Here is a 22,139-nt window from a genome sequence, read left to right as displayed (position 1 = left end):
GTTCGACTAAGGTAATATATCACATGTTCAGTACCAATTTCATCTTCCTGAACTAACACCATTCCAATGGTGGAATGGGAGGCAGTGAGATACAAGAAGTAGTCCTGGTTGTAGTTGGGAGGATGCAATAACGGTGCATGGGTCAACGCGTGTTTTAGTGCATCAAAATATTTCTGAGCTATCTCATCCCAATAGAATGGAGTGTTATGTTTCAAAAACCGAGTAAAACCCTTTGTAACCTTGGTGTAGTTAGGAATGAATTGTCATAAAATGTTTGCTTTCCCTTGCAAACTTTGGAGTTGGCGAAGACTCGAAGGAGGAGGCAATTTGACAATAGCTTCAACCTTCGAGGGATCGATGCGAATGCCGGCTTTCGAAACAACAAACCCCAACAACCGACCTGTTTCTATACAGAAAACACACTTGTGTGGATTCAACCTAATCCGATAATGCCTACACCTCATAAATATTGCTCGTAAATGGATGAGATGATCAGCTCGATGTAATGAATGAGCAGGCAAATCATCGAGATAGGGTTGCACAATGTGCTTGATGTCATGAAACGCATAAGACATGGCGCTTTGAAAAGTTTCCCCGGAATTCTTGAGCCCAAAAAGTAATTTGCAATAAGTAAATGTCCCCCATGGACAAATGAAAGCCGTTTTTGGTTGATCGGCAGGTAGAATATTGATTTCATTGTATCTGGAAAAACCATCCATGAAGGAGAATATTCCGCTGCTGGCACAATCATCAATGATTTGATCGATATAGGGAGTTGGGTAATTATCCTTTGGACAGGTTCAATTAATGTCCCTATAATCGATACATATTCTTATTGTTCCTTGCTTTTTTTTAACCAGAACAATATTCGATACCCAATCTGTTAACAGAATCGGATAAATGAAACTTGCTTTGAGTAATTTTTCAACTTTTGCTTTAATAGCAGCAGCTTTTCTTGGGTGAATCTGATGCAAATGTTTCCAGACGGGTTTAGCATCTGGGTAAGTTTTGATTTCATGAACAACAATTGCGGGGTCAATTCTTAGAATTTCCTCATATGACCAGGAAAACACGTCGTGGAATTCTTGAAATAGGGCCTTATATATTTGAATTTCATCTTCTGTACACGAGGCACCTATATGAATGTTCTCAACAATTCCAGGATTAACCGAAATGTCAATAGGAATAGTTCGAGAAATGTTTCCCAAATTTAACTCTGAATCAGGATTTTTCATTGGATTCTGAGGTTCCTTGACATATTCATTTGTAAAAATTGATGAAAAATCATTTTCAAAACGATCATTCTCGGGTAAGAACGAAGATCTGTGATGGAGATCTTCCCATGGTAAATCATCGACACATAGGATTTCACGAATTTGCTCATCGGAGTGAACAATTTCAGAAAACGTTGTTGAATCTGAGTTTGATGTGAAAAGTGATTCCTCATGGACCACATTCATTAAGTCAATTTTGGTTGAAGATGGGTTGGAAAACGATTGCATGGCCTGATATGCAATTTCATATGGACTCAAAGGCATAACATCACCAAATGAGTCTATCTCAGATTCAGAAGGTACGATCCAAGGATCAGCATAAACAATGGTTTCTGACGAAATCATATGAATGGTTGCAAAAGAAGACGATGCGTTGATCGGAGGAAAAGGAAAAGTTCCCAGTAAACCAACATCTTTAACTAGTCCTACTCCAACATCCTTATACGGGATAGTCATTTTACCTACATGCTGAATGCTTTCAGAAGAGGCTAGGTCGGATGAAAAGTAAGCCAGCTGGTCTATTGTTACGATCTTTCCATTATGAGGAAACTTTATAACCCGAAAGACCGATGAAACGACAGCTGTCATAGCGTAAGACCAACTACGACCTAAGAGAAAGTTGTAATCTAGAGGGGCATCAACCACCTCCACATCTAGATTAACAGTTTTGCCTTCAACCCCTATAGGTAAATCCTATAGAATGCCAAAAGGATGAAACCCACGGCCATCAAAGACCTTTAGAATCATCGGGGATTGGTTTAGTGAAGGAGAACCAAGCGATCTCCAACACTGTATCGACATAATACACGTTGAGGTAAACATGGTGTACTATTTTCTAGATCAAAAATTATAAGGTTCGAGTCCTGAACGTCAACAGCTCCTATAGCCGACAAAAGTAATTTATGTTGTGCTGGACATGATTGCAGCACTTCCAAAGCTGACATTGCTGAAGGTGAAATAGCTAAATCCTCAACAATGTTATAGTTCTGAGCCACTCTCGCATGTGGATTGAAAGCTGACTTTCGAAGTATACCCTTGGTAGGCGGTTTGACTACTAAGTCTGGATTAGGTTTCTCAATCTGTAGTGGATCGGAACCGGGAGCTGAGGTTGATGGGTTAGAATGAGAAGATTCTGCTTCTTTACCATCAACAGGACTTTTACTACCATAATCATGCGATCGAGTCGCAATCCTGACACGGGACATCATCAGTATGGGTTCTTCATTGGCATTTGAGGAAGAACCTATCATCTTACTATCTTGACTTGGAAAAGGATCCTTCAAAACAGCAGGCGTTTGGGAACCTTTGACAATATTCGCAACCTCTACACGATGAGGGTAGTCTCTTGTAAAATGCTCTTCATCACAAATGAGACAAGGATAACGAGGTTTGCGTTTCTCATCATTTGATTCCGCTTTTTCTGGTTTCTCTTTCGAATTTTTATCTGTTTTATTTTTCTTCTTCCCTTTCTTCTTACCACTGGATTTTGATTTGGCTGTAGATGACTCTACAACATGAATATCAGCAGAAATTTCCGCGGAAGAATCTCCTGTCAGGGAATCTGGCAAGGTTATGATAGGAGAAGAATTCTTGGAAGACTTCTTCTTACTTTTGGTATTAACCGTACCAATCATACCGTCAGCGGCATGAGACCCTAAAGGAGTTGCAGCGATTTGATTTTGTTTAGGAAGATCAGGGATTTTCTCGTGTAACGTACCTGACTGAGTATAAACTAAGTCAAGGTACTGTGCTTGAGCAATTACTTGCTCCTCAGTAATGACTCCGACCTTAGCTACATCCTCAGGGATCTTTGGCAATAAAGATTTTAAAAACCATTCAGCTAAGATCTGATCCAGAATAAAAACCTTCACTAAACGCCGTCGACGTCTCCATTCATGAATGTGATCTGAAATGTAAGTGGACGTCGATTGCTTTAATGAAGTTAGTAATTCCGTGCCATTGTCATATTTGACTGGCAACTGAAAATGAGTAAAAAATGAGGTAGCTAACTGACTAAAGTTATAAAAAGTAGCTCGCGGTAACTCAATGTACCACTTCGCCACAAGACCAATTAGAGTGCGCTGGAAAAGTCTTAGATGGATCGAATCATCTGAAATGGAATTAGACGCACACCATAGGTGATAAGTCATCACATGGTTCGATGGATCCTCTCCTGATTTGCCTTCAAACTTAGGAATATCACTAGGCAACTTATTCAGCATTTGCGGTCAAAACGAAAGATAGTTAATGGGATCGTTAGTTAGGCGTGACAAGTTAGGCAAGTCCAAAGTTGCGATAAACGACAATTGACGATTAGGGTCCCTAAAACTCTAGGTCATGAGACCAGCCCCAGGAGGAGGATATCCAGGATAACTAGGAATTGGAATTGCATTTGGGATATTGTACCCTCCCGGAAAACCAGGATTAACCGGACTGTACTGGGGTTGTTGAGGTTGTTGATATGTATACCCAGGGTACGGTTGATACTGATAGACTGGCTGCTGCACAACAAGACCAAATTGGTACTGTCCCTGGTACGGTTGATAAGTAAATTGTGGTTGACTTGTTACAACTGTACTTGAACCGGGTTGTCCTACAGGCATCTGAACCGAAGTTTGAATTGTGGATCCAGACTGAGGTAAAGATGTCTGAGGAGTTGATACAGGAACAGTAGAAACCAGAGATGTCGATACTCCAGAAGTAGGTGGGGTTGATTAAACACATGTTGCAGCAGTTGCAACAGCCGTTTGAGGCGGAGTACGAGGCATACTAGGCCCAGGCTGAGAAACTACTGAAGGTACAGAAGTTTGAATAGTGGACTGGACAGGTTGCTGGGGTGAACCAGAAACTAAGGGTTGTCCAGTTTGAGATGACAACTGTACATTCGATTGCAAGACCTGTTGAGTTTGCGATGGATCCCACACTAAGTTCATTCCGGGGTACAGACCCATAACAGGTTGAGAATATTGAGGACCATAACCGGGTTGAGGGTAGGGTTGATAATTCAAAGGTACATTTCCTGTTCCTTGAACATATGATTGATCGGAGGGTGGTTGGAAACCTTGGTTCGAGTACTGACCTTGGGGTTGATACCCTTGAGGCACGTACTGATACTGGGGTTGACCTTGAGGTACATATTAATACTGGGGTTGACCTTGAGGTACATATTGAGTCTGGGGTTGACCTTGAGGTACATATTGAGTCTGGGGTTGACCTTGAGGAATGTACTGTCCCGTAGGTATGTACTGTCCTTGAGGTTGCCCCCCAGACGCAAATTGGGTACCTTGAGGTTGCCCCCCAGGCGATAATTGAGGATTTTGAGGCTGCCCCCCAGGCGGTAACTGGCCACCTTGAGGTTGAGGATTAGGAATAGTACCTGACATCATGAGAATATCTTCTACACTCAACGGCTTAGTACCATTGTTTCCAGTTAATAAACCTTGTTCAATGGGTTGAGGAGATGCTCCCGTAAAAGTACCAGAGGGAACAGAAGGACCTCCGTACAAAAAGGATTCTGGCGATTGAGAAAACATGGACGACTGTCTTGACATATTTAATGGAGGATAGTAACCTCTGGGTTTTGGGTGATAAGGAATATGAAGTGGTGAAAAACTTAGCCCCGAGTTTTCCAAAAAATTAGTCAATGAAAGATACCAAGCACTGCTCCTAGGTGGACTGTAAAAAATTGATTCACGCTCCCTAAGTTCAATAACAGGTTGATTTTTGTAGGTTTTAACCCTGTACAGAAATTACCTGCATACGAATTCTTAAACAAAGAAAATAAACAATGCGAGAGCATAACCCATAAAACACATATGCACAGAGATTTTTCCCTGGATCCCAAAACCGGGACTACCAGCTTGATTTTTAATTATGTTCCTTTCAATGTTACAATACATATTTATACATGTCGAAGCATCCAATACCATGGACCGAAAACCATCGCATCCAATACCATGGACCGAAAACCATCGCGTCCAAAAAACATGTGCGAAAATCATGCACAAAACCATAGGTGGGTCAGCCCAACCTAACATATGGTCCAAAACCAAAATTTTCCGGGGTGCTGCCCCGGACCCCATAAAGTGGGGTTACGGGTGCCCTTCAAACCCCCTATTAACTACATGGAAAGAATATAACACAACCCAACAATCTCCCACTTGTTGTTTTATTTCCACAGGGGGCCACAGGAGAGCTTAGTCATTTTTCAGCCCCGAGATTCCCATTGCTTCTCTACACCAAGAGAACTTCTCAGAGCTCACAGATTTTTTCAATGCATCTGCAGTATTCTTCAAAGTGTCCACCTTTACCAGCAACACCTTTTTGTCTTCTATCATATCCCTCACAAAGTGATACTGAACATCAATGTGCTTTGTCTTTGAATGATAAGTAGGGTTCTTTGCCAAGAAAATTGCACTTTGGCTGTCACAGTCTATTCTTATAGCTCCCTGTACTAACCCCATACTTGAACACAATCTCTGCAACCAAACTGCTTCCTTGCTTGCATGAGTGGCTGCCATGTATTCTGCCTCTGTAGTTGATAGTGCCACTACAGATTGTTTCTTACTCATCCAACTGACTGCACCTCCAAATAGGTTAAACACATACCCACTTGTAGATCTTCTCTAATCCAGATCTCCAGCCCAGTCTGCATCAACAAAGCCATGAATATCCAACACTTTGTCCAATCCTGGTCTTCCTTGGTAGCACAAACCACAATCACTAGTGCCACACAAATACTTGAAAACCCGCTTCACTGCTGTCCAGTGCTCCTTCCCAGGTTTTGACATAAAACTGCTCAATACTCCCACTGCATGTGCAATGTCTGGTCTAGTATAGACCATTGCATACATCAGGCTACCCACTGCACTTGCATATGGAACACGAGACATGTCCTCTTCCTCTTCTTGTGTCTTGGGACACTGTTCAGCAGATAACCTCACACCTACAGGAATAAGAACCTTCACCAGTTTACTATCATGCATATTAAACCTCTGCAGTATTGTCTCGACATACTTCCTCTGGTTTAACCAGAGCTTCCTCTTTGATCGATCTCTTTTAATTTCCATGCCCAAAATATAGTTTGCAACACCAAGATCTTTCATGTCGAATTTGGAGGACAATTGGGTCTTCAAATCCTGGATAATTTCTTTGTCATTTCCAACCAGAAACATATCATCCACATACAAGACCAGATAAATAACACGGTCACCAATTAATTTAAAATACACACAATGATCTGCTTTGCTTCTGGTGAAGCCAAGTCCCCGTATAAATGTATCAAATTTCTGATACCACATCCTTGGTGTCTGTTTTAACCCATACAGAGACTTCTTTAACTTGCATACCAGTTCTTTCTTACCCTTCACCGCAAAGCCTTCAGGTTGCTTCATGTAGATTTCCTCTTCCAAATCCCCGTGAAGAAATGTTGTCTTCACATCTATCTGTTCTACCTCAAAATCAAAAGCAGCAACAACAGATAAAAGTAATCTAATAGAAGTTACCTTGGCAACAGGAGAAAAAATATCACCAAAATCAATTCCCGGCACCTGGGAATAACCTTTTGCTACCAACCGAGCTTTGTATTTCTCCACCTTTCCTTATGCATTTGTCTTCTTCTTGAACACCCATTTGCTGCCAATGGGTTTCCTTCCAGCCGGCAACTCCACCAGATCCCAAGCCTCATTTTTGTGCAAAGATGCCATTTCATCGACCATGGACTCTTTCCAGAGTTTTCCATCCTCTGAATCCACTGCTTCCTTCACAGTTCTGGGATCATCATCAGTAACAGACAAAGCAAAATTTGAACTGAAAGCAGATGGACTATACCTTTCTGGCTGCCTTCTTTCTCGAACTGATCTTCTCACAGCTGGAGTTTGCGGCTCTTCATCTTCCGATTCCTCCTCTGCTGCAGAGTCTGATTCTTCCTCCTTTGGCTCAAACTCTATCTTCTCAGGTTCCTTTGGTTGGACTTCATGTTGAATAACATCTTTTACCTCTCTAAACAACACATCTCGGCTGTACACAACCTTCCGTGTGACTGGGTTCCAAAGATTATAACCCTTTAAACCATCCTTATACCCAATAAAGATGCGCTTTTCAGATTTACTATCCAACTTGGTTCGTTTCTCCTTTGGAACATGTACATATGCATCACATCCAAATACCCTTAGATGTGAAAGAGAGGGTTTCTTACCAGTCCATACTTCTTGTGGAGTCTTATCCTCCAACGCTGATGAAGGTGATCTATTGATCAGGTAACATGCAGTATCCACCGCCTCTGCCCAGAATTCCTGTCCTAACCCGGCACCACTGAGCATGCTTCTTGCCCTTTCCATCAACGTCTTGTTCATTATTTCTGCGACTCCATTTTGCTGAGGTGTATATGGAGTAGTCTTCTGCCGTGCTATACCACACTTCTTACAAAATTCTTCAAATTCCTTGCTGCAAAATTCTCCACCATTATCTGTCCTCAGCACCTTTATCTTCTTCTCTGTCTGATTTTCCACCAGAGCCTTAAATTCTTTAAACCTGTCAAAACTTCAGATTTCTTCTTAAGAAAATATATCCATGTATTCCTTGAGAAGTCATCTATGAATGATACATAGTACACAGACTTACCCAATGATGGAACCTTCACAGGTCCAAACACATCACTGTGCACAAGCTCTAATATCTGTTTCGTCCTCTTACCGCCAGAGGGGAAACTCACCCGATTCTGCTTCCCATATACACAATTTTCACAAAAATCAAAATCCAAAGAGCTATTATTCATACCTTCTACCATACCTTTACCATGAAGTATTCGAAGGCCCTTCTCTCCAATATGTCCAAGCCTTTGATGCCACAACATGGTCTTCTCTCCAAAGACCACTAGATTCTCTACTCCATTTTCAGGAACCATAGAACTATTGCACCCATCAACAACAGTGCTACCTTGTAGCTTGTACAGAGTTCCAATCTGAACTCCCCGCATTAATATCAGTGCTCCTCGAACCATCTTGCAGGTATCTTTCTCGAACACCGTCTTTACACCTGCATCATCCAACTTGCTTACAGAAATCAGATTTTTGGCCAACGCAGGAATATGTAGAACACCCAGAAGTGTTCTAACCCTTCCACCTTGCAACTTCAACTTTACTTTTCCCCGACCAATAATTCTAGCCTTCCTATCATCTCCTAAGAAGACATCACCACCATCATATTTCTCATACTCGCAGAACCACTCTCTATGGGGAGTGAAGTGAAAGGATGCACCTGAGTCAATCAACCATGCCTCATGATCTACATGTGTACTTGAAGAAGCCAAGTACACATCCCCACCTTCATCTGAGGTGGTTTTCGCCTCTGCAGAAGGAGCATCATCAGATCCCTTTCCTTTATCGGGAGCTTTAGATTTACAATCCCTTTTGAAGTGCCCTTTCTTTCCGCATTTCCAGCACACCACCTTTGTAGGTTTTCCTGGAGATTTAGATCTCCCACTCGATGACTTATTTTTGTTTCTGTTCTGGGACCGTCCTCGTACAGACAAGGCATCACCATTCTGGTTGTCCATATTTTTCCGTCTCATCTCCTCCATCAGCAAGGCTGAGACTATTTCATCAAAATGCAAAGCAGTTGCATTGCTACCTATTGCAATAACCAGACTATCCCACGAATCTGGTAGAGAACACAACAGACTGATGCACTTATCTTCATCTAAAATTTTAATATCAACAGATAATAACTGACTTACCACAGTATTAAATGCATTCAGATGCTCTGTCACTGAGTCTCCATCTTTCATCCTCAAGTTATACAACTTTTTCCGCAGGAACAGTTTATTCACCAGAGACTTAGATTGGTACAAAGTCCTTAACTTGACCCACAAAGCCTTTGCCGTAGCTTCCCCTGATACATTCAACAATACTGAATCCGAGACACACAATCGTATTGTGCTCTTTTCCTTCCGATCCAACTTCTTCCATTCTTCATTGGTCACTCCCGATGGTTTAGTACCCGGATCTACCGCGATCCACTGATCTTTATCCACCAATAGATCCTCCATCTTGAGTTTCCACAACTCAAAATTCTGACCATTGAACTTCTCAATCTCTATCTTTCCACTGCTCGCCATCTTCTTTCACCAGCAAAATCGATCTCGCAGATCTCCCACTGAACAGGGTCTACCACAGGGCCGAGCGAAACCCCTCAGCAACAAAGGCGTCCCCTTGAAGCCAAAACAACTCTGATACCAAATGTAGGTTTTAACCCTGTATAGAAATTACCTGCATACGAATTCTTAAACAAAGAAAATAAACAATGCGAGAGCATAACCCATAAAACACATATGCACAGAGATTTTTCCCTATATCCCAAAACCGGGACTACCAGCTTGATTTTTCATTATGTTCCTTTCAATGTTACAATACATATTTATACATGCCGAAGCATCCAATACCATGGACCGAAAACCATCGCATCCAAAAAACATGTGTGAAAATCATGCACAAAACCATAGGTGGGTCCGCCCAACCTAACATATGGTCCAAAACCAAAATTTTCTGGGGCGCTGCCCCGAACCCTATAAAGTGGGGTTACGGGTGCCCTTCAAACCCCCTATTAACTACGTGGAAAGAATATAACACAACCCAACAATTTTTATGGATAGGGATGCCTACTTCTTCTTCCGGAGTAGCAAGTTCTTCGATAGCTATAAGTCCAAAAGGAAGATTTTGGGTAATTATTCTTTCTACCCTGGGTGAACCAGGACCACTAGAAGTTGGAGAGGTAAACCCGGATGTTGGAGTAGCAGCAAATTCACTTTCAGGTTCGGATATTTCAGGTTCCTCACCTATATCACTAGTAGATGAAAAGCTACCAGTAATTTCGGAAACAGACATCGATTGTGGATTATAATATGCTACTAAAGCTTGAAAATCAGGATGTACCGCCAAAGAAGATTCTCCTTCTTCAGGTGACCAAACTCTACTATCTCTAGGAGTTACGAGGGCTCTTAACCCTTCAGGCTGGCTCAGTGAAAACTCAGGAGGTTGGCCCCGAAGTCTATGGGACTTCCCCAGTAATTCAGCCACGATTAAAATTTTTTAACTACTTCACACGAAAACAAAGTAAAATCTCAATCAAAACCACCTAAAGCCTCTAAAGAACCAAACAAATTTGAATCACACACCTAAAGAATCTAGGAGATCAAACCACACACAAACAGTAACTTTCCGTACTGAAAACACTAGTTGGTGATGAAGCCCAATGTCGCAGAGTTCAATACAGAAATGGCGGTTGGAACAGCTACCCTGACAACCTGCTTAATGAATAGACTGGCACAAGTTCCTCCACTAAACCGTCTCGAGTGAAGAGAACCCCCCAGAAAATCCAAGTGAGCCTAGCTGACGTCTGCTCCAGGTACAGTGGGATCTTCCCACCACTGTCACCTTAGGAAGAATCCTATAGAATATGGTCACTAAGGTTACCAACGGAAACAAATATACCTGGGGGAATAGTCTACGATCCAATACACACGCAAGGGCAGAGTAACAAGCTCAATCCCCTTGAAGGCTCCTTGACATAATCCAAGGTTTACCAACAAGTGACCCCAGGCTCCTCGACAATGGTTAATCCGAGGTTTACTGGTTTTAATACGTGAATATCTGGCGTCATTCCCAATGAGGAAGGATTGATTCCCACACTGGTTCGGACACGATTTCGTGCTTCTCCTTTAAGAGGAGCTTTCCCAGAGCATAAATGCAACAATTGGATTTCTCTCCTACCGCAAGATACAGCTACTTGTTTGTTTTACTGTCTTAGAGAGTTAATTACTCCCTACTCCAAGACACTAGCCTAAGCTATGTTGGTGTATCAGAGCCCTAGAAAACAAAAATATTACTGGATAGATTTTACTTTAAGCGTTATTTTTATTGGTTTTTGTTTAAGTCAAGAGGTGTGGAGATGAAACTCGTGGTGTGAAGACTCGACTCGAAATCACTAAAAAATGCACTTAAGATGATTAAGCAATATTTTCCCTTCAATGAACTTCTAGCTAGGAAAGAGTTTGAGAATGCAAATACTTGTAAACATAAATCTTTCTTAACAAACAAATTAAAAGAAGAGCTTTTTGTCTTTTCCAATGCACTCAAAACGAGACAACTAGTTATTTTCACAAAAAATTCCCTTTTCTTTCAAAACACTCAAATACTAAAAAAACAAAATTTTTCCAAAAGAGACTTTTTATTTTTTATAAAACACTCAAAACTATGGAACTAACTAATCTTGAGATCTATAAACTATAAAAACTATTTGAAGTCAAAGCTTACAAGATGTCTTTTTCAAGGATGTTTTACTTAGCTATAAGCAAACTAAGGACTAATTTGTCCAGAATCACAAATCAGTCAAAAAACAACCAATTTTTGTTTTCTTTTTTAAAAATGAAATCCAAACTTTTAACACAAGCCTTTTCGAAGTTTCGTAAAGAGAAAACACAAGGTGGATTCCTCAACAAAGGTAGATTTTGCAAATGGTCAGACTCATAAGAAGACTAGTAAAAACCAAGGTGATCTGAGGCTTCTACAGCGTCTAAGCTTAGAGCTACTACAAGACCAAAATGAAAACCAAACCCAACAATCAAAACTTCTAGGAATTTCACCTAAAACCCTAACACTAATGGAATTAACCTAAGAAAAGCTTCTGACAGGTTATATGCAGGTCTGGGCAGGGGATAATAACATCTAAACAAAAACTGAGCTGACTAACAGAGAAAATCTTAGGTTTTCCAAAATTTTGACAGGGTCCGTAGGCCCACAGTTCACACAGGTGTGGTACTGCTCTATGCTAAAAGAAAAAGTGCGGATAGGTCCGCACTGTGTCCCAAGCCGAGGGTGCGGTCCTCTCCCAAATTTATGAAAAACAAAAAATAATCCTATATCTACTAAATATACCCAATTCCACACACAACAAGCCAAAAACGGAAACAAAAACATAGTTTCTCAGGTCAAAGTAAAAACAAGGAAAAAATCAAGTCCCCAGTATGGTCGCCATTTTGTCACACGGAATGAGTCGATCTTGCTGACAAGATAGACCTTACTAGAATCTAACGATATCTAGTGACAAGCAAGCCAATCAAAAACTATCTTTCTCTAAATATGCAATTATAAACAAAGGCAAACAAGTGTTTAGGCCTACCTTGGGTACAATGCAAGTTTGTTGAAGCCTCGCTCCTTTGATCCAAATGAGCTCCCTTGTTGTGAATCTGCAAACAAAAACAAGCAAACAAATTAAATAACACCTGAAAATCCAATATCATAAAGCATACTTAACATGATGATCAAGGAATTCATGAAACAAATGACATAAGACAATTTGTTGAGAAAAATGAATCTGATTGTATTAATTCAAATCAAAGAAGAACTTTAGAACCTGTGCCTTGATGCTGTACAAGATCCTCCGAGGGTCCAATAAGAAGTCTCCTCTACTTTGACAAGTTTCACTCTCTTCCCAATGAAGCCAAAAAGGTATGTGATCTCCCCTCTCAAGCTTAACTAGGAAGTCTCAATTCCACCAGCATTTACCCTAAAAAATGTTTAGCTTCTAACCTCTCTAGCAACCTGCCCAATGCCTTAATTTATAGTGCAATGGAGGGAAGTTACTAGGTCCTCCTTCAAAGGGATAAAGCCCTCCTTCAAAGGGATAGCTCCTCTCATCAAGGGATTAGCTCCTTCTCTTTTGGGATGCATGAACCACCTAAGAGCGACCAATCCATGTCAAAATTCCTTCTAGAATCATCTAGAATTAACCCAAAGTGAGTTTTTTAGAATAAACTTGCGCCCTTTTGACTTTCACAGGGGTCCGCACCCACTCCTTTAGGGACAGAGTGGGAAGGTCCGCAGTTTTTGTGAACAGGGGGTGCGGGACCGCAGGCAACAGTGAGAGAAAGTGCAGAACTAGAGCTTTGCTGATTTTCAATGTCTTTCTCTCATTTTCAAAGCTTGATTTGAAGAGCTGAGGTCTGAGACTTGCTTAGGAGGACAGTACAAGTGATGATAGACCCATACTGACTGCAAATAGTCATGGTGACGATATTTTTGTGTAACAGGGTGTTGTATACATATTGTACTATCATCATGATGTGTATGCGGTTTGTGTGCATATGGTGCTCTGTTCATGTTGGATATGCAGTGATGTGTACGGATGATGCTATGTACATGTTGGATATGCAGTGCTATGTACACTTGGTGTTGCATGCATGTTGTACATATGGTGCTACGTACATATGGTGTTGTGTGCATGATTATACAAGTGGTTCTGTGAGCATGTGGTACCATGTACATGTTGTACATAGGGTGCTATGAGCATGTGGTGTTGTGTACATTTCGTGCATGTGATGTTATGTACATATGGTGTCTCGTACACATCGTACGTGTAGTACTGTGTACATGTGGTATTGTGTACACGTTGTACAATGGTGTAGTGTACATGTGGTGTTGTGTACACGTTGTGCAAGTGGCGTCGTGTACATGTGATGTTGTGAACACATTGTGCAGGTGGCGCAGTGTATAGGTGGTACTATGTACATGTTGTAGATATGGTATTGGTGTACGTGTGGTATTGTGTGCATGTCATCAATGATGTGCTATGGGAATGCGGTATTATGTATGTGAATTGTGTAGTCATGATATAATGACATATGCATTCATTGTGTCGCACCCTAGACACGTATTTTTGTTAGGTTGTACATCAGGTGTAGGTGCATGTATTGTGCTATATACAAGATGTAGGCATATGTATTGGGTTGTGTCATATAATGGGTGTAGGTGTATGTGTTGTATGTCAGGTGTATATGCATGTGTTGCATGGAGTTTTATGTCGTATGTGGTCATACATGTGTGATGCACGCTATGCGTTTATATGGCAAAAGAAAAAAAGTACTCAAATGAAAAAAGATAAAAAAAAATGAATATAAAAATATCAATTAAATGAGTTGAGTTTCATACTTATTAATTATAAAAAATAAATGCTAAATTTGTAACAAAGCTAACTAACAATAAATTTTGGTAAAAACTATAATGAACCTATTTAATGGGTTCAGAAAATATAAATAATGTTATAAAAAGTAAATAATAAATTTGTAAATAAGTCAACTGATAGTAAATATTGGTAAAAACTATGGTTAATCACTCAGAAAATATAAATAACTTTTTTAAATATGTAAAGTTAAATGAAACACTAAAACTCTTTAAAAATATATATAAAAATAGAACTATAATTTCTAAACAAACAATTTTATATATTATATTTTGAATAATATAAAATATTTATAAGTAGAACTTCGGCGTAAATCACATAAAGAGAGACATTTGTCGGACTTATAAATATTATGGATCACAAAAGCCTCAATTCAACAATATAAAATATGTTATTATAATCATATTTAAAAATTTTATTATAAAAAATTTAAAATATATTTTAAAAAATTTCAAAAAATAATTTTAACATTTTGTTATATGTTATTTTCAAATTTCTATTAAAAAAAATGATTTTATGAACTTGAAAGGATATTTTCTTGGGTCGCAGTTTTATATATACAAAAAGATTATCATGTTTACTAGTATTTTAATAATAATTAAAAATAATGCTTATTTTTTATTTTTAAATTTGTTTAGCAATCTTTAGAACGTTTACAACACATCTCTTAAAGAAATTGGAATTAAAAAACATAAATCAATAGAGAAATGGGGGGTCGCAGTTTTGTCACTACTTAAAATTTTATGTAAAATATTAATGAATATCTTTTAAAGAAAATGAATAAATTAGATAAAAAATATATATTAAATTTTAGAAAAAACATGACATGAAATTGAATTTAAATTGACATGTTTTGTCTTCGTTTACCACCACCTAATTCTTGATGATTTTGTAGATTTAAGAGCAAACATTCCAACTCCATTTATTTTTATAAAACTTATTTGCCACAAAAAGGGAAAAAGTGATACACATTAACATGCTTTTACCCCACATGGTTGAGGAGAAGGCATTGGATGTTTGTCAGGTGTGGCAACCAATCCAATGTGTTACAAAAAGAACAAGGTAGAAGTAAGGATCGACGAAGGATAAGTATCGGTATTGTATTTCGGTTTTAGTATGCATGTGATTTATGATTCTATCCCATGATGATTACATGTGATCTATGATTTTGATTTATGATGTTTACATGTCATTTATGATTTTGATGGTTATGCTTGAACTAACTTGATGTGATATTTTTATACATGTTGATTTGGACAATTATGCTAGTTTGACTTGTTGTGACAGGAAGCGAAGAAGATTACAAATCTACCTTATTGATGAGCTACCAATGAGGTATGATATGAATTTATTTTAATTTATTTTAAAAATGATGAAATATATGTGCGTGGTACAGGAATCATGAACATGCCCAGTTGGGTAGTTGAAATCAACTACAAGAATTAGCAGCTTGATATGGTGGTTTGGTGGTTTCTTATGGTGGTTTGGTAGTTGCTTTATGATGGTTAGTATTTTATTTATGTTGGTTTAGTATATGCTTTATGGTGATTGATATATGCTTTATGATGGTTGATATATGCTTTATGATGATTTGATATGTGCTTTATGTTGGTTGATACATGCTATATGATGTTTTGATATATGCCTTATGATGTTTTGATATATGCTATATGATGATTAGTGTATGATTGATATATATTTGGTATATGATTTGGCATATGTTTTGGTATATATATTTTTGATGTTGTTGTTATATGTACACCCGTGTATGGATGTAAATACCGTAATGAGCTATGTTATAAACCTCCACTATGCGGTATGGGCGTAATGCGATTATGCTATCATGTGGTTATGTTATCATGATGTTATGATGTCATATGAGTTTTCTTAAGTAGAATGATTATTGTAAATACCGTAATGACCTGTGTTATAAAACTCCACTATGCGGTATGTTGTCATGTCGTTATGATGTTATGTCTTGAGCAGATCTTTCATTGTAAATACTGCATTGAGCTGGGTTATAAAGCCCCATGAGCAGTATGTCTTCTTTCAGCAGGCTGCTAAGGTATATGTGTGATTGAACACCGACGACGGTGTTCCCCCAAAGGGGAGGGTTCTGTAACAACCCTGGTGAAAATTCCATGTAAAAATATATAAATACCATGGATGATGGGACACGTATTCCAAGATGAATGTTGGGCAGGACAGCCTAGGTGGTGTTCATTTTGTTGTTTATGGATAAGGAAATTGGCAAAGGCATTAAAGAGCCAAAAAGGTATTTTGGCACATTTATTTATGAAAATAATGGAAATTAGGAGAAAAGGAAGGTGAAAGGTCACATTTTGCATGTGAGGAGGAAATTGAAGGAAAATAATGGAAAATGAAGAAAATAGAGGCCTCATTAATAAAAAGGCTTATGAGGATCAGTGGGCAAGACTTGATCAGTTTACTTTTGGAGCTCTCTCATTATTCTCTCTCTCTCTTATACTCTTGATTACTTAGAGTTTTCTTGGAGCACTCTTGGAGGGTGTGGTATACTTGGATTCTTGGAGAAAGAAGGAAAAGGAAGAGTAGGAAAGCACAAGAAGGCATTGGCGTCAACAACTACATCATATTTTCTTGTAGGTAACGAGTTGCATGTATGTTTTCTTCACTAGTTTTGGCATGCATGGCACATGCATGTGGTTTCTTGGTTATGACCTGTCATTGGCATGGAGGATGGACAGGATTGACAATGGATTGCCTAGCTTTGTCATTTCCTGGATAGCCATGGTGATTGTGGGTTTACTTTCATTGCTTTGTTTTAGTTGGTTCTCATTTTTCCATAGCTTGGGTTGAGTTACTAGTCCTAGAATCCCTAGTTGAACAAACGCTCTGGAAGCCTTGTAACAACTTGGGTTGAGTTACTAATCCTCGAAGCCCTGTTTGAACAAACATTCTGGAAGCCCTATAACAACTTGGGTTGAGATACTATTCCTGGATGCCCTTGGTGGATTGAATTACTAGTCCTGGAAGCCTTGGTTGGACAAATGCTCTAGAAGCCTTGTATAAGCTGTGGGTTGAGTTACTAGTTTTGGAAGCCTTGGTTGGACAAACACTCTGGAAACCCTGGAAGGCTTGGATAGAGACCAATCTAATGATGGTTTTTTGGTGATGTCCGACCATGAGGTGGAATCACTATTTGACGGGTTGAGGTGGGTGGCCTTGAGAAGCCCTAGATGAGTTTTGATTAATGTGTTCTATGAGATCCCACATTCATGCTTGTAATATGGCACGGGGGTGATTGGCTAAAAAAAGACTTGGCTAAGCCAATCTATGGTTGGGTGGAACATGGTAGTCCCATCTCCAGTTGGTTCATTGCATTTATTAATGAAAAAAAAAAAATCATTCCCTTGATTTTCATGTGAAATGTACCGATGTATATATGGATTTTGATGGCTGATATGTTTATTGTATTTTTGTTCCTATTATGCTTTTTATATGAACATTTACTCCGGAGGTTATTACATGCAATTGGACATACTGGATCTCCCTTTGCAGATCCTTCATGCTTGGCTCAGCTGGTCTATATTCCTCTGGTTCTTCTCTTTCCTTATAGGTTGTCATTAGGCGGGCCAGGATGTTTTTCATGACCCAGTATTGTTGAATTGTTTGGCGGAACAACGTTTGGCGTCCTCTGGTATTCTCGGGGTCTTTAACCATTGTTTCCCATTCCTCTACCTCGATCTCTTGATTTTCCATGTTATTGTTTAGTTCTCTTTTCCATTCGGAAATTACTGCATTCACCTCCAACGGTGTTCCTACGACGTATGCATTGATCAGGTTCTACATACTCTCCTTCCCTATTTTCCTATCTCTTTTACTCGGTTCTTTGCTAGAAGTTGGTTCCAAACCTTTCATCTTTTTTCTGACCTTTCCCATTCCTTTGTTTACTTTCTTTCTCGATTGGTTACCTTCCTTTGTCATCCTATCCTCCTTTTCCGAGCGACGCACTTATACTTGGGCTGGAGCACAATTTGAGTTTTGAGACTCCAAAATTCTCTGCACTCTGCTTGTTATATTACCTAAAACAAAAACCAAGAAAATAAACTTGTAAGTAAACATCATTTTAAACAGAGTAGCCTCATGCTTCTCCCCTTTCGAGTGGGGCTTCTTTGGCATGATATTTTTCAATCGCTATGTGCCCTGAGAACTATGATAATCCCCATTAACAACTAGATTCCCCCCTCCCTTCTCAGAGAATTGGAGACTAATGACCTCCCCATCGTTCTGGTGGTTTCCTGTTGGAATTTGAAAATCTCAGTTACCCAGAACCCATGAGGCTTCTCTACTTCTCCATCCAACTGTAATTGCATCCCTACCCTGTGTATCACCACCCCAATGGCCAAGGGAATGCCTCTTAGGAGGAATGAATGTAATTGCAACCCTACCCTGGGTCCCAACATAGGAGCTTAGCAGGAATTTTCTCAGATCTATTTTCCTACCTCGATTGTAACCCTAATTACTTCGTCTGTTCCCGGGGCCCTTATCTAGGTCTAGGCTCAGCTCAGGATGGAGGATTTTCAGCCTTGTCAACAAATCAAAGGGCACTTCTAACCATCCACACTTAACTAAGACACCTTCCTTTCTGAACCACATGCTTAACCAAAACAACTTGATAGGTTTGTTCCTACTGCCACTGTGGAAATCCCAAAGGATGTCCTAACAAGCCACAATACGACTCATCTTTTTGTCCTTACCCCAGGACCTATCTACCCTGAGACCAAGACTAGGGTTCCCAAACCCCCTTCTCGAGTTGACAATCCTGACAAATTCTCTCCAAGATAACAAGCCAGAAACCAAAAAGAAACAAAAGGTCTCGCAACTGGCCACATCTGAGGGTATCATTTCCATTACCCACTTTCATATTCTAAAAACATGTTTTCCAGACATTCATGAGTGAGAGACGAGAGTACATACCGATTCTTGTAGACAGAAACCGGTCGCAACTTCACATCTTCCAACCCTCCACTTCCACCACCTTCAAATGCACGTCATAACTTATCTCTCTACATGCAAATGCCTCTTAGCCTAATTGTCTTCCCTTTTTGTTTTTTCTGGCCACTTGCCCGACCTACTACCCAAAGGATTCACAATGTGCCTTCATCCTCCATCTACTGCCCTTTCTCCCGCATGATTTTCTCGGGATGGGGTTTCCCTGAAATCCACATTATTTCCCTTCATTAATCCTCTCCTACCGTCAGTTGCTCCTGCCATGAGTTTACTCCATCTACTTCGCCACTTGTCGACTGCCATTGCCTTCCCCCCTCTGCCACACTTGACACCTGGACATCTTCTCTCCCCTCTACCCTCTTGCACAACTATCTTTGCCTTGTACTCCCTACTACCCCACTTCCATTTACCTACTCTCGTGGCCTCATTCCATCCTCTTCTCCCTCTACCCTACGAGCCAGTTGGGCGGCTGGCCCCCCCTCGGTCCACCATGTCCTATGGCCTATCTCTCCTTCGTTTACTCCACCATGCCTTTCACACCTCGATCGGGGGTTTCAAGTTTCTAATATTAATAACTCATTTGGTTTATCATTTAATCCCTCATGTTTATTAATCCCCTAAGCTTAAAATATTAATTCCTAAGTTTTATTAATTGTTTGGGTTTTTAATATTAGTTTGTTCGGTTTATTGATTCCTTGGGTATATTGATCCCTTGCATTTATTAATCATTTTTTTTAATAATATTAATGCCTTAGGTTTGTAATATTAACAATGCCTTATGGTTTATTCATCTCTTGTATTTATAAGATTAATAATCCCTTGGTTTTATAGAACCCCAATATTAAGGGTTAAATATTAGTTCAACTATTTATGATTATGTCAATATCACAATAGATTAATCTAATATGGAAATCAACCATGGTAAACCGTGTTTATTTTAGGGTTTACAATAGTCATGTTAGGGTTTATATGCATTGGGTTTATAATTTTTATCCCTTAGGTTTATTATTCACTTGGGTTTATAATATCAATCCCTTGGGTTTATTAATCTAAGGGTTCATATTCCTAGGGTTTAATATTATTCAACAATGGTCAACAATTAACAACCATGTTCAACCATGGTCAACAATGGTCCAATGTCGCATTGTGACAAGGATTGTCTCTATATGAAAATCAACCATGCTCAATCATGTTTGTTTTAGTATTTTTAATATATATCTAAAGGTTTTTATACCTTGGGTTTATAATATTAGTCCCTTCGGTTTAATATTATTCCCTTGGGTTCATAATCCCTTGGGTTTATTATTCCTTTGGGTTTATAATATCAATCCCTTGGGTTTATTATTCCCTTAGGTTTATAATATCAATCATGGTCAACCATTGTCAATCATAGCCAACCATGGTCAACCATGGTTGAATGTCACATTGTGACAAGGATTGTCTCACCATGAAAATAAACCATGTTTATTTTAGTGTTTGTAATATTTATATTAGGGTTTACCAATTTTGGGTTTATAATATTAGTCCCTTGAGTTTAATATTATTCCCTTGGGTTCATAATCCCTTGGGGTTTTAGTATTAATCCCTTAGGTTTATGTTTCCCTTGGGTTCATAATATCAATCCCTTGGGTTTATTATTAACTTGGGTTTATAATATCAATCATGGTCAACCATGGTCAACCATAAGAAACCATGGTCAATCATGGTCAGATCTCACATTATGATGAAAATTGTCTGCATATAAAAAGCATGGACAATCATGGTCAACCATGATTGATAATGGTCAACCATGTTTTATAGAATCAAACATTGTTAACCATGGTCAATCGTGGTCAAACATGTTTGAACACCGCGTTGTGACAAAAATTGTCTCGATATGAAAATCAACCATGATCAACCATGGTCCAACATCACATTGTGACAAAGATTGTCTCGATATGAAAATTAACTATGGGCAATCATGGTCCAACATGGCATTGTGATAAGGATTTTCTCAATATGAAAATCAACCATGGTCAATCATGTTTATTTTACCATTTATAATATTTATCTTAGGGTTTATATACGTTGGGTTTATAATATTAGTTCCTTGGGTTTAATCTTATTCCCTTGGGTTTATAATATCAATCCATTCAGTTTATAATATTAATCATGGTAAACCATGGTAAATCATAGCCAACCATGTTCAACCATGGTCAAACCATATCGATATGGAAATCAACCATGGCCAACCATGGTCCAATGTTGTATTCTGACAAAGATTGTATTGATATAAAAATCAATCATGCTCAACCATGGTTAACCATGGTCCAATGTTGCATTGTGACAAGGATTGTCTCTATATGGAAATCAACCATGGTCAACCATGCTTATTTCAGGGCTTATAATATTCATGATATGGTTTATATACCTTGGGTTTATAATTTTTATCCCTTAGGTTTATTTTTCCCTTGGGTTTATAATATCAATCCTTTCAGTTTATTGATGTAAGGGTTCATATTCCTAGGGTTTAATATTATTCAAAAATGGTCAACCATAATCAACCATGTTCAAGCATGGTCAAATGTCCCATTGTGACATGGATTGTCTCATTATGAAAATCAATCATGCTCAACCATGTTTATTTTAGTATTTTTAATATTTATGTTAGGGGTTTTATACCTTGGGTTTATAATATTAGTCCCTTGGGTTCATAATCCCTTGGGGTTTTAGTATTTATCCCTTGGGTTTATTGTTCCTTTGGGTTTATATTATCAATCACTTGGGTTTATTATTCCTTGGTTAGCCATGGTTTATTATGATGTCAACCATGGTCAACCATGGTCCATCATGGAATTGTGATAAGGATTATCTCAATAT

Source organism: Pinus tabuliformis, chromosome X (genome assembly GCF_031772625.1).
Source record: "Pinus tabuliformis cultivar Carrire ecotype Pingquan chromosome X, CPIR1, whole genome shotgun sequence".
NCBI lineage: Eukaryota > Viridiplantae > Streptophyta > Pinopsida > Pinales > Pinaceae > Pinus > Pinus tabuliformis.
This window is presented reverse-complemented; position numbering follows the sequence as displayed.